We start from the raw sequence: 14,978 nt of genomic DNA, 5'->3' as shown, positions 1-14,978 counted from the left end.
TTCCTGCAATGTAATATTCAACTCAATTGTTTGTAAAGCCCGTCTACGGCAAGCTGTATGTAGGGTGTCACCATTGTCAGTGGCTACCTCTCATCCTCTCAGTGAAAACGGTCCAGATGCTCTGTCACAGCACGGCTAATCAGCTGTTGGTTCTCGATCATGTTGGAATAGGATCCATTGATCCTTTTGCGTTTGTCATCACGCCCAGCAATCGCGAGTTTGAAGCTCGTCACAGCCATTCAATCCTTGAATCCTACTTGGAATACCACAGACAAGGTTTAGACCTTCCGGATTCTCAAGAGTGGCCGCCATCAATTCTAGCTTATACCACGGAGATTCTGATTAAGGAATCTAAGAGAAGTTCATTCAGTCTGATGTAGAACGGAGGTGTTTGTCAAGCACACGTTCATGGATTGAGGGAGGTGATGAGTGTCACGGATCATCACCTCCTTCATAATTAAGCGCGAATAAACATCTTAGATCGGAACACACACACGTTTGAGTGAAATAGAAACAATTGCATTAATTCATCGAGACGCTGCAGAGCTCCTCACCCCCAACAATGGAGTTTAGAGACTCATGCCATCAAAGTGTATATAATTCAGATCTGAAAATGTCATGAGGTACAAAATAAGTCTCTAAAAGTTGTTTAAATAGTAAACTAGTAACCTAGGTTTACAGAAAATGAGTAAACTATGATAGATGATGCAGAAATCCACTTCTGGGGCCCACTTGGTGTGTGCTGGGGCTGAGGCTTAAGCTTCTCACGTGCCTGGGGCTATTTTAGGCGTTCAACGCCAGGTTGTAACCTGTTTCTGGCGTTGAACTCCAACTTGTAACCTGTTTCTGGCGCTGGAAGCCAGACAGCAGTATGAAACTGGCGTTGAACGCCAGTTTACGTCGTCTATCTTCGCGCAAAGTATGGACTATTATATATTGCTGGAAAGCCCTAGATGTCTATCTTCCAACGCCGTTGAGAGCGCGCCAATTGGACTCCTGTAGCTCCAGAAAATCCATTTCGAGTGCAGGGAGGTCAGGATCCAACAACATCAGCAGTCCTTTTTCAGCCTAACTCAGATTTTTGCTCAGCTCCCTCAATTTCAGCCAGAAAATACCTGAAATCACAGAAAAACACACAAACTCATAGTAAAATCTAGAAATATGATTTTTGCCTAAAACCTAATAATATTCTACTAAAAACCAATTAAAATATACTAAAATCTACATGAAATTACCCCCAAAAAGCGTATAAAATATCCGCTCATCACAACACCAAACTTAAACTGTTGCTTGTCCTCAAGCAAATAGATAAATAAAATAGGATGAAAAGACATTAAGAAGTAATAATATCTAAGAGTTTTAAATGGAGCTCAGATTCTTATTAGATGAGCGGGGCTTGTAGCTTTTTGTTTCTGAACAGTTTTGGCATCTCCCTTTATCCTTTGAAATTCAGAATGATTGGCATCCATAGGAACTCAGAATTCAGATAGTATTATTGATTCTCCTAGTGTAGTGTGTTGATTCTTGAACACAGTTACTTTATGAGTCTTGGCCGTGGCCCTAAGCACTTTGTTTTCCAGTATTACCACCGGATACATAAATGCCACAGACACATGACTGGGTGAACCTTTTCAGATTGTGACTCAGCTTTGCTAGAGTCCCCAATTAGAGGTATCCAGAGCTCTTAAGCACACTCTTTTGCTTTGGATCACGACTTTAACCACTCAGTCTCAAGCTTTTCACTTGAACCTGCATGCCACAAGCACATGGTTAGGGACAGCTTGATTTAGCCGCTTAGGCCTGGAACTACTTCCTTGGGCCCTCCTATCCACTGATGCTCAAAGCCTTGGATCCTTTTCTTAATCCAATGATTTCTTGTAAATTTTTTTTTCACTGCTTTTTCTTGCTTCAAGAATCAAATTCATGATTTTTCATATCATCAATAGTATTTTTCATGTTCCTCATTCTTTCAGGAGCCAATATTCATAAAATTCAAGATAAAAATTATGCACTATTCAAGCATTCATTCAGAGAACAAAAAGTATTGCCACCATATATAGTTAATTATAATTTTTATTATTAAGAACTTGAAAAATAAATTACTTCTTTATTCTAATTATCTACTATTTTATTGATGTCTGATGATGATGAGAAAAATAAATTATAACTTAATTGGGAATAAAACCAGAATAGATATACTAATTACTACTACTACTACTATATATATCTCCTAAGGTAAATTTCTATAATAACATTATCACAGAGTTAAAGCTAAATTTAGAACTCAACAACCTGTGTTCTGAGAAGTAGATGTTCCTTTGATCTGTGGGGTACTTGGTCCTTCAAGGATTAATTTCTAGTGCTTCAGCTCCCTTAAATCACGCCCTTGCTCTTCTTGTTCCTTAAGCAGTTTGCAAAGCATGCTACTTTGATTGTTCTGTTCTTCTTTTATTTGGTCCATAGCTTCTTGCAATTTGGAAATAGATGCTTCAAGATGTTCCCAATATTCGAATTGAGGGAGTTCTGGGAGGACTTCCTGTGCTCTCCTCTTGATTGGATCATCCTGCAGCTGTTGTCTGTCCATTGATATTCTAGTGATTGGCCTCTTAACTGAGATATACTCTGTTATTCCCATCTTCACTCCGGCATCTTTGCAGAGCATAGAAATTAAGCTTGGATAGGCCAATCTGGCGTCCTTGAAATTCCTGTTTGCTATTTTGTATAATTCACACGAGATCAGTTGATGGACTTCTACTTCTTTTCCCAACATGATGTAGTGAATCATCACTGCTCTTTTAATAGTAACTTCAGAACGGTTGCTGGTGGACAATATAGAACGCCCAATAAAATCCAGCCAGCCTCTGGCTACTGGTTTGAGATCTTCTCTTTTGAGTTGATTTGGGATGCCAGTCGTGCTGGTGGTCCACCTGGCTTCAGGGATGCATATATCCTCTAGAATCTTGTCCAAGCCTTTATTTACCCTCATCATTATCCTATTAAAGGAGTCTGGGTCATCTTTCAGTTGAGGAAGCTTAAAGATCTCCCTGATTTTGTCAGGATGGGTATGAACAATCTTTCCTCTGACTAAGGTCTGATGGTCATAAAGGGCAGCTCCAATTATTCTTTGCCTGTCTGTCTGCCATAGATTAGCATAGAACTCCTGAACCATGTTCCTTCCCACTTTCGTTTCAGGATTAGCTAGGATTTCCCAGTTCCTGTTTCGAATTTGTTCTTGGATCTCCGGATATTCATCTTCTTTCAGGTCGAACTTGACTTCCGGGATCACTGATCTTAGACTCATTATTTTGTAGTAATGGTCTGAATGTTCTTTAGTTAAGAACTTCCCTTGATTCCAAAGTGGCTTTGGAGTATTCTTTTTCTTGCCTCTTGGGTTGGGTTGTTTTCCTTTAGGGGCCATGATCAAAGTGAGTATGTTTTTGTGATCACGGATAAGCACACCAAACTTAGAGGTTTGCTTGTCCTCAAGCAAAAGAAGAGAGAGAAGAGGGATAGGAGGAGAGCAAGTGTGGAATGGTGGATGATGAGAGGGGCGCCGAAAGTGGATATAAAGGGAGGGGGTGGGTTTTCGAAAATAAGAAAGAGATATAAGATAAGAGATATGATAAGAAAAGGATATAATTTAAAAAGATATGAATGATATTTAAAAATAAATTTGAAATTAATAATTTGAAAAAGATTTTAAAAGATAATTAGGTTTGAAAAGAGATTGGAAAAAGAGTTGGATTGGATTGAAAATCATCTGCCTTTATGGATTAAGATGTATGTAAAATCTTTGGAAAAGGGATTTCAGAAATTAGGGATTTTAGAAATTAGGATTACAATTTTTGGATTTGAAGGATGATATTTGGAAACATGTTTATGCAAGAAATCATGAATTGAAACATAAAATTTAGAAAATTTTTGAAGAAAAACGAATTTTACCTCCTCCCCACCATCCTGGCGTTAAACGCCCAACTGCTGCATGTTTTGGGCGTTTAACGCCCAATTGTTGCTTCTCCTAAGCGCTCAACGCCCAACTGTTGCTTCTTTCTGGCGTTGAACGCCAGGAAGTCCTTTGTCACTGGGCATTTTTCTGAACGCCCAGGACGCTATCAATCTGGCGTTAAACACCCAGAAGGTGCTTCTTTCTGGCGTTCAACGCCGAGAAGATGCTCCTTTCTGGTGTTTAACACCCAGATGGCTACCCTTACTGGCGTTGAACGCCTAGTGGGTGCTTCTTTTGGGCGTTCAACGCCCAAAACGTTTCTTACTGGCTTTTTCATGCCAGCGAGCTTCTAAATTTCCCTACAACTCTGTGAATTCAATCAATTGCTATTTTACCTTTTGAAGATACTCTGACATATATCTGTAAAAATCAATTAATTAGCTAAAATAAATAAAATTAAATTTTGTGAATGGCTAGGTTGCCTCCCAGCAAGCGCTTCTTTAATGTCGTTAGCTGGACTATTACTGAGCTTTTAATCAAGTCTCAGTTTTGAGCATTCTTGCTCAAAATTGCTTTCAAGATAATGTTTAACTCTTTGTCCATTAACAATGAACTTTTTGTTAGATTCATTATCCTGAAGCTCTACGTATCCATATGGTGATACACTTGTAATCACATATGGACCTCTCCACCGGGATTTTAATTTCCCGGGGAATAATTTGAGCCTAGAATTAAATAGCAGAACTTTCTGCCCCAGCTCAAAGACTCTGGATGACAATTTCTTATCATGCCATCTTTTCGCTTTCTCTTTGTAAATTTTTGCATTCTCGAAAGCATTGAGTCTAAATTTCTCTAGCTCATTTAACTGGAGCAATCTTTTTTCTCCAGCTAACTTAGCATCAAGGTTTAGGAATCTGGTTGTCCAGTAGGCCTTGTGTTCCAGTTCCACTGGCAAGTGACATGCCTTTCCATACACAAGCTGGTATGGAGAGGTCCCTATAGGGGTCTTGAATGCTGTTCTGTATGCCCACAGAGCATCATCCAAGCTTCTTGCCCAATCCCTTCTACGATTAATTACAGTCTGTTCCAGGATTCTTTTGAGTTCTCTATTTGAGACTTCAGCTTGCCCATTAGTCTGTGGGTGATATGGAGTAGCTACCCTGTGGCTAACTCCATAACGAACCAAAGCAGAGTAAAGCTGTTTATTGCAGAAATGAGTCCCCCCATCACTGATTAATACTCTAGGGGTACCAAATTTGCTGAAGATGTGTTTCTGGAGGAATTTTAACACTATTTTAGTGTCATTAGTGGGTGTTGCAATAGCCTCCACCCATTTGGATACATAATCCACTGCCACCAGAATATAAGTGTTTGAGTATGATGGTGGGAAAGGTCCCATGAAGTCAGTACCCCATACATCAAACAACTCAATCTCCAAGATCCCTTATTGAGGCATGGCAAAACTGTGAGGCAGATTGCCAGATCTTTGGCAACTGTCACAATTAAGTACAAACACTCGGGAATCTTTATAGAGAGTAGGCCAGTAGAAGCCACATTGGAGGACTCTTGTGGCTGTTCGCTCACTTCCAAAATGTCCTCCATACTGTGATCCATGGCAGTGCCATAGGATCTTCTGCGCTTCTTCCTTAGGCACACATCTACGGATTACTCCGTCTGCACATCTCTTGAAGAGATATGGTTCATCCCAAAGATAGTATTTTGCATATGTGATCAATTTCTTTGATTGATGCCTACTGTACTCCTTGGGTATGAACCTCACTACCTTGTAGTTTGCAATGTCTGCAAACCATGGCACTTCCTGGATGGCAAATAGTTGCTCATCCGGAAAGTTTTCAGAGATCTCAGTAAGAGGGAGGGACGCCCCTTCTACTGGTTCTATTCGGGACAAGTGATCTGCTACCTGATTCTCTGTCCCTTTTCTGTCTCTTATTTCTATATCAAACTCTTGTAAAAGCAACACCCATCTTATAAGTCTGGGTTTTGAATCCTGCTTTGTGAGTAGATATTTAAGAGCAGCATGATCAGTGTACACAATCACTTTTGATCCTACTAAATAGGATCTGAATTTGTCAATGGCGTAAACCACTGCAAGTAGCTCTTTTTCTGTGGTTGTGTAATTCTTCTGTGCGTCATTTAGAACACGGCTGGCATAGTAAATGACGTGCAGAAGCTTGTCATGCCTTTGTCCCAACACTGCGCCAATGGCATGGTCACTGGCATCACACATTAGTTCAAATGGCAATGTCCAGTTTGGTGCAGAGATGATTGGTGATGTGACCAATTTAGCTTTCAGAGTCTCAAATGCCTGCAGACACTCCTTATCAAAGACAAATGGCGTGTCAGCAGCTAGCAGGTTGCTCAGAGGTTTGGCGATTTTTGAAAAATCCTTTATAAACCTCCTATAGAATCCTGCATGCCCCAGAAAGCTTCTAATTGCCTTAACATTGGTAGGTGGTGGTAATTTTTTAATTACCTCTACCTTAGCTTGATCCACCTCTATTCCCTTGTTTGAGATTTTGTGCCCAAGGACAATTCCTTCAGTCACCATGAAGTGGCATTTTTCCCAGTTTAAAACCAGGTTAGTCTCTTGGCATCTCTTTAGAACAAGTGCTAGATGGTCAAGACAGGAGCTGAATGAGTCTCCAAATACTGAAAAGTCATCCATGAAGACTTCCAGAAATTTTTCCACCATATCAGAGAAAATTGAGAGCATGCACCTCTGAAAGGTTGCAGGTGCATTGCACAGGCCAAATGGCATTCTTCTGTATGCAAATACTCCAGATGGACATGTGAATGCCATTTTCTCTTGATCTTTTGGATCTACTACAATTTGATTATAACCTGAATATCCATCCAGGAAGCAGTAGTATTCATGACCTGCCAGTCTTTCTAGCATCTGGTCTATGAATGATAAAGGAAAATGATCCTTTCTGGTAGCTGTATTGAGCCTTCTATAATCAATACACATACGCCACCCAGTAACTGTTCTTGTAGGAACCAGTTCATTTTTTTCATTATGAACCACTGTTATGCCACCTTTCTTAGGGACGACTTGGACAGGGCTTACCCAGGGGCTATCAGAAATAGGATAAATAATCCCAGCCTCTAGTAACTTAGTGACCTCTTTCTGCACCACCTCCTTCATGGCTGGATTCAGCCGCCTTTGTGGTTGAACCACTGGCTTGGCGTCACCCTCCAGTAAGATCTTGTGCATGCATCTGGCTGGGCTAATGCCCTTGAGATCACTGATGGACCACCCAAGAGCTGTCTTGTGTGTCCTTAGCACTTGAATTAGTGCTTCCTCTTCCTGTGGCTCTAAGGTAGAGCTTATGATTACAGGAAAGGTATCACCTTCTCCCAGGAATGCATATTTTAGGGATGGTGGTAATGGTTTGAGCTCGGGTTTAGGAGGTTTCTCCTCTTCCTGAGGGATTTTCAGAGGTTCTACTATTCTCTCTGATTCCTCCAGATCAGGCTGAACATCTTTAAAGATGTCCTCTAGCTCTGATTCGAGACTCTCAGCCATATTGACCTCTCTTACCAGAGAGTCAATAATATCAACACTCATGCAGTCATTTGGGGTGTCTGGATGTTGCATGGCTTTGACAACATTCAACTTGAACTCCTCCTCATTGACTCTCAAGGTTACTTCCCCTTTTTGGACGTCAATGACGGTTCGGCCAGTTACTAGGAAAGGTCTTCTTAGAATGAGAGTTGCACTCTTGTGCTCCTCCATTTCCAGCACCACAAAGTCAGTAGGAAAGGCAAATGGCCCAACCTTGACGATCATGTCTTCAATCACGCCTGATGGGTATTTAATGGAGCCATCAGCAAGTTGAAGACATATCCGGGTTGGTTTGACTTCTTCAGTCAAACCGAGCTTTGTGATAATAGATGCAGGTATCAGGTTGATACTCGCCCCAAGATCACATAGAGCTTGCTTGGTACAATTACCCTCTAATGTGCATGGTATCATAAAGCTCCCGGGGTCTTTAAGCTTCTCAGGTAAGCTTTTCAGAATGACTGCACTGCATTCTTCAGTGAGGTAAACTTTTTCAGTTTCTCTCCAATCCTTCTTATGACTTAAGATCTCTTTCATGAACTTAGCATAAGAGGGTATTTGCTCAAGTGCTTCTACAAACGAAATCTTTATTTCAAGAGTCCTGAGATAGTCTACAAAGCGGGAAAATTGCTTATCCTATTCCACTTGGCGGAGTTTTTGAGGATAAGGCATTTTGGCTTTATATTCCTCAACCTTAGTTGCTGTAGGTTTATTACCTACAGAAGTGGGTTGGGAAGCCTTTTTAGAAGGGTTGTTATCAGCACTTATATGTGACTGATCCCCCACTGGCATTTGAATGCCAGGGGTGGAAGCTGGAGTGGCGTTAGACGCCACCTCCTTATTTGTTACTGGCGTCTGAATGCCAGAACTATGCTCCCTTTGGGCGTTCAACGCCGGATTCATGCTTGTTTCTGGCGTTGAACGCCAGGAATGAGCATGGGCTGGGCGTTCAGCGCCAGCATTATTCCTCTCTGGGCTCTGATTGTCCTCAGAGGGATTTTGAGTAGCCATTTGTTCATTTCTTGGCTTCCTGCTGTTTTGAAGTGAAGTGTTTAATGTTTTCCCACTTCTTAATTGAACTGCTTGGCATTCTTCTGCTATTTGTTTTGACAGTTGCTTTTCTGTTTGCTTTAACTGTACTTCCATATTCCTGTTGGCCATTCTTGTTTCCTGTAGTATTTCTTTGAATTCGGCTAGCTGCTGAGTTAGAAAGTCTAATTGCTGATTGAATTCATTAGCCTGATCTAGAGGACTGAGCTCAGCAGTTACTGTTTTAGCTTCTTCTTTCATAGAAGATTCACTACTTAGGTACAGATGCTGATTTCTGGCAACTATATCAATAAGCTCTTGAGCTTCTTCAATTGTTTTTCTCATATGTATAGATCCACCAGCTGAGTGGTCTAGAGAAATCTGAGCTTTTTCTGTAAGCCCATAGTAGAAAATGTCTAATTGCACCCACTCTGAAAATATTTCAGAGGGGCATTTTCTTAGCATCTCTCTGTATCTCTCCCAGGCATCATAAAGGGATTCATTATCTCCTTGTTTGAAGCCTTGGATGCTTAGCCTTAGCTGTGTCATCCGTTTTGGAGGGAAATAGTGATTCAGGAATTTTTCTGACAGCTGTTTCCATGTCTTTATGCTGTTCTTAGGTTGGTTATTTAACCACTTCTTAGCTTGATCTTTTACAGCAAATGGAAACAGTAATAATCTGTAGACATCCTGATCTACTTCCTTATCATGTACTGTGTCAGCAATTTGCAAAAATTGTGCCAGAAACTCTGTAGGTTCTTCTTGTGGAAGACCGGAATACTGGCAGTTTTGCTGCACCATGATAATGAGCTGAGGATTCAACTCAAAGCTACTAACTCCAATGGAGGGTATACAGATACTACTCCCATATGAAGCAGTAGTGGGGTTAGCATATGACCCCAGAGTCCTCCTGGACTGTTCATTTCCACTTAGTTCCATGATGGAATAAAAGAGATGGTATGGATGTTGATATTATTTATTTTATAAAAATTTATTTTATAAAATAAAGTAAAAATAGAACAAGTAAAAACGAAATAAAATAAAAAAATGAAAATATTTTTTTTGAAGATTTTCGAAAAAATTGAGGAAAAGGAGAAAGTGGTTAGAATAAAATTTTTGAAAAAGATAATAAAATATATTTTAAAAAGATAAGAATTGAAAAATTTTGAAATTGAAATCTGAATTTTTATATAAAATTTTCAAAAATGTAGTTTAAAATTAGTTAGAAAATATAAATATTTTTTTTTGAATTTTGAATTTTATGATGAAAGAGAAAAACACACAGAAGACACAAGACTTAAAGTTTTTAGATCTAATGCTCCTTGTTTTCGAAAATTTTGGAGGGAAAACACCAAAGAACACCAAACGTAAAAATTTTAGGATCAAAACACAAGAAAGACTCAAGAACACCTTGAAGATTCACAAGAACACCAAGAACAAAAGAAAGAACACCAAACTTAAAATTTTTAGAAAACTTCACTAAATTTTCGAAAATTAAAGAAAAATTAACAATAAAACACCAAACTTAAAGTTTGGCACAAGATTAAATCAAGAAAAATTATTTTTTTAAAGGAAATTTTGAAATAAAGATACCCAATTACCAAGAACATAAACTAACGCTCTAGCCAATTGGGCAGAAAAGGTAACAATTGTTCTGAGCAGGTGATGAGCGGATAATTTGTACGCTTTTTGGCATTGTTTTTAGTATGTTTTTAGTATCTTTTAGTTAGTTTTTATTATATATTTATTAGTTTTTAGTTAAAATTCACTTTTCTAGACTTTACTATGAGTTTGTGTGTTTTTCTGTGATTTCAGGTATTTTCTGGCTGAAATTGAGGGACCTGAGCAAAAATCTGATTCAGAGACTGAAAAGGACTGCAGATGCTGTTGGATTCTGACCTCCCAGCACTCGAAGTGGATTTTCTGGAGCTACAGAAGCCCAATTGGCGCGCTCTCAACGGCGTTGGAAAGTAGACATCCTGGGCTTTCCAGCAATATATAATAGTCCATACTTTGCCCAAGATTGGATGGCCCAAACCGGCGCTCAAAGTCACCTACAGAAATTCCAGCGTTAAACGCCGGAACTGGCACCTAAATGGGAGTTAAACGCCCAAACTGGATTAAAAGCTGGCGTTTAACTCCAGAAAAAGTCTCTACACGAAATTTCTTCATTGCTCAGCCCAAGCACACACCAAGTGGGCCCGGAAGTGGATTTTTATGTCATTTACTCATTTCTGTACACCTTAGGCTACTAGTTTTCTATAAGTAGGACCTTGTACTATTGTATTTGACATCTGGGTAGCTATCTTTGAGTTTTATGCTATCTTAGATCATTGGGAGGCTGGCCATTCGGCCATGCCTAGACCTTATGCTTATGTATTTTCAACGGTGGAGTTTCTACACACCATAGATTAAGGTGTGGAGCTCTGCTGTACCTCGAGTATTAATGCAATTACTATTGTTCTTCCATTCAATTCCGCTTGTTCTTGTTCCAAGATATCACTTGTTCTTCAACCTGATGAATGTGATGATTGACGCCCATCATCATTCTCACTCATGAACAAGGTGACTGACAACCATTCTTGTTCTACAAGCATCTGAGGCTTAGTGAATATCTCTTGGATTCTTTAATCGGAATCTTCGTGGTATAGGCAGGACCTAATGGCGGCATTCAAGAGAATCCGGAAGGTCTAAACCTTGTCTGTGGTATTCTGAGTAGGATTCAATGATTGAATGACTGTGACGTGCTTCAAACCTGTAACCTACTGGGCGTTAGTGACAGACGCAAAAGAGTGATTCTATTCCGGTAGGGGAGGGAACCAAACCGGTGATTGGCCGCACTGTGACAGAGTGTATGAGCATTAGCTTTCACTGCGCGGATGGGAGGTAGCCCTTGACAACGGTGAAACCCTACACGAGCTTGCCATGGAAAGGAGTAAGAAGGATTGGATGAAGACAGTAGGAAAGCAGAGAGACGGAAGGGAAGGCATCTTCATGCGCTTATCTGAAGTTCCTACCAATGAATTACATAAGTATCTCTATCTTTATCTTTTATGTTATTTTCGTTCATCACCATTATACATTTGAGTCTGCCTGACTGAGATTTACAAGATGACCATAGCTTGCTTCATACCACCAATCTCCGTGGGATCGACCCTTACTCGCGTAAGGTATTACTTGGACGACCCAGTGCACTTGCTGGTTAGTTGTGCGAAGTTGTAGTGATCACAATTTCGTGCACCAAGTTTTTGGCGCCGTTGTCGGGGATTGTTCTTGTGTATGGACAACTGACGGTTCATCTTGTTGCTTAGATTAGGTATTTTTTTTTTCAGAGTTCTTAAGAATGAATTCTAGTGTTTCAAGGTGATGTTCTTATCATCACCAAGGCTGATTGATTCTCATCAATTTAGCTCTTGAATGCAATGTCCTGCTGAAGCTTAGCCGGCCATGTCTAATTCCTTTAGACTAAAGCTTTAGACTAACATTGCATGATTCCTGGAATTCTCATTAAGAATTTTGATACCTTTATTTTCCTTTTCACTTAATTTTCGAAAAAGCACAAAAAAATACAAAATCATAAAAACCAAAAATATTCTTGTTTGAGTATAGAGTCTCATTTTAAGTTTGGTGTCAATTGCATGTTTCTGTTCTTCTTGCATTTTCGAATTTATGCATGTGTCTTCATTAATCTTCAAGTTGTTCTTGATGATTTCCTTGTTTTGATCTTTGAATTCTATTGACTTGAGTGTTTTGTTGTTTTCTCATATGCATTCTCATTTTAGTGTCAGTAGTATACAAACTGCTAAGTTTGGTGTCTTGCATGCATTGTTATTTGATTTTAGTTGCATTTTTTATTATTAAAAATCCAAAAATATTTTTAATTTGTGTCTTTTCAAGTCAATAATACAAAGAATTGAAGATTCAGAACATACTGCAGAGGAATCACACAGAAAAAGCTGAGCATTCAAAAATGCCCAGTGAAGAAGACAGACTGGCGTTTAAACGCCAGCCAGGGTGCCTGGTTGGGCGTTTAACGCCCAAAAGGGTAGTAGTTTGGGCGTTAAACGCCAGAATGTGCACCATTCTGGGCGTTTAACGCCAGGATGGCACAAGGGGGAAGATTTTGTTTTCAAAATCAATTTTTTTCAAGTTTTCAAAGTTTTTCAAAATCAAATCTTTTTCAAATCATATCTTCTCAATCAAATGTTTTCAAAATTAATTTCTTTCCTTTTTCAAAGATACTTACTAACAATTAATGATTTGATTGAACATTTTTTGCCTTTTCTGTTGAGGAAGGTTTTATGTTTGAATCATATCTTTTCTTGTTAGGCAAGTCATTAATTTTTAAAATCATATCTTTTCAAATTGTTTTCAAATCATATCTTTTTAAAATTGTTTTCAAATCATATCTTTTTAAAAATTGTTTTCAAATCATATCTTTTTAAAATTGTTTTCAAATCATATCTTTTTAATCACATCTTTTTCAAACTGGTTTTCAATCAAATCTTTTTGATTTCTAATTTCAAAATCTTTTTCAAAAACCACTTGATTTCTTTTTCACTCTTATTTTCGAAAATCAATTAAGTGTTTTTCAAAATGTTTTCAAAATCTTTTACTTAATTTTCGAAAATTACTTCCCTTCTTCTCACATCCTTCTACTTTTGGACTAACACTATCCCTTAATGCAAAATTCGAACTCCATCTTCTTTGATAAGTTCGAATTTTCTACTTCTGTCTTCTACTTTTCTTTTCCTCTGACACCTCAAGGAATCTCTATACTGTGACATAGAGGATTCCACATTTTCTTGTTCTCTTCTCTTTCATATGAGCAGGAGCAGAGACAAAGGCATTCTTGTTGAAGCTGACCCTGAACCCGAAAGGACCGTGAAGAGAAAGCTAAGAGAAGCCAAAGCACAACTCTCTTTAGAAGACCTGACCGAATTCTTCAAAGAAGAAGAAGACATGGCAGCCGAAAACAACAATAATGCAAACAATGCAAGGAAGGTGCTGGGTGACTTTACTGCACCTACTCCTGATTTTTATGGGAGAAGCATCTCTATCCCTGCCATTGGAGCAAACAACTTTGAGCTTAAGCCTCAATTAGTTTCTCTAATGCAACAGAATTGCAAGTTCCATGGACTTCCAATGGAAGATCCTCATCAGTTCTTAGCTGAATTCTTGCAAATCTGTGACACAGTCAAGACTAATGGGGTTGACCCTGAGGTCTATAGACTGATGCTATTCCCTTTTGCTGTAAGAGACAGAGCTAGAATATGGTTGGACTCTCAACCTAAAGAAAGCCTGGACTCTTGGGAAAAGCTAGTCAATGCCTTCTTGGCAAAGTTCTTTCCACCACAAAGATGGAGTAAGCTTAGAGTGGAAGTCCAACCTTCAGACAGAAGGATGGAGAATCCCTCTATGAAGCTTGGGAAAGATACAAACAATTAATCAGAAAGTGTCCTACTGACATGCTTTCTGAATGGAGCATCATAGGTATTTTCTATGATGGTCTTTCTGAACTATCCAAGATGTCTTTGGATAGCTCTGCTGGAGGATCTCTTCATCTGAAGAAGACGCCTACAGAGGCTCAAGAGCTCATTGAGATGGTTGCAAATAACCAATTCATGTACACTTCTGAAAGGAATCCTGTGAACAATGGGACTAGTCAGAAGAAAGGAGTTCTTGAGATTGACACTCTGAACGCCATTTTGGCTCAGAATAAAATATTGACTCAACAAGTCACTTTGATTTCTCAAAGTCTGTCTGAAATGCAAAATGCACCAAGCAGTACTAAGGAGGCTTCATCTGAGGAAGAAGCTTATGATCCTGAGAACCCTTCAATGGAAGAGGTGAATTACCTAGGAGAACCCTACGGTAATACCTATAATTCTTCATGGAGAAATCACCCAAATTTCTCATGGAAGAATCAAGAGAGACCTCAACAAGGTTTCAATAACAATAATGGTGGAAGAAACAGGCTTGGCAGCAACAAGCCTTTTCCATCATCTTCTCAACAACAGACAGAGAGTTCTAAGCAGAATACCTCTGACTTAGCAACAATGGTCTCTGATCTAATCAAAACCACTCAAAGTTTCATGAATGAAACAAGGTCCTCCATCAGAAATTTGGAGGGACAAGTGGGACAGCTGAGCAAGAAAGTTACTGAACTCCCTCCTAGCACTCTCCCAAGTAATACAGAAGAAAATCCAAAAGGAGAGTGCAAAGCCATAGACATGGCCGAATATGGAGAGGAAAGAGAGGAGGAGGACGCCACTGAGGAAGACCTCAGTGGGCGTGTACCAATCTCCTCTGAGTTCCTCAATGAGGAACAATGGGAATCTGAGGCTCAAAATGAGACCATAGAGATTCCATTGGACTTACTTCTGCCATTCATGAGCTCTGATGAGTATTCTTCCTCTG

At 39.3% G+C, this 14,978-nt stretch overlaps 1 non-coding gene across 1 annotated transcript; it reads right to left on the bottom strand.

Annotated features, from left to right (window-relative positions):
- Positions 1-13,925: 13,925 nt before the first annotated feature.
- On the bottom strand, positions 13,926-14,032 carry LOC130952815 (small nucleolar RNA R71). Its single transcript, XR_009074991.1, has one exon. It is a non-coding gene; the product is annotated as a small nucleolar RNA R71 (small nucleolar RNA).
- Positions 14,033-14,978: the final 946 nt, after the last annotated feature.

Source organism: Arachis stenosperma, chromosome 9, assembly GCF_014773155.1.
Source record: "Arachis stenosperma cultivar V10309 chromosome 9, arast.V10309.gnm1.PFL2, whole genome shotgun sequence".
NCBI lineage: Eukaryota > Viridiplantae > Streptophyta > Magnoliopsida > Fabales > Fabaceae > Arachis > Arachis stenosperma.
Note: the sequence above shows the minus strand (reverse complement) of the source record. Positions and strands in the feature narration are given on the sequence as shown.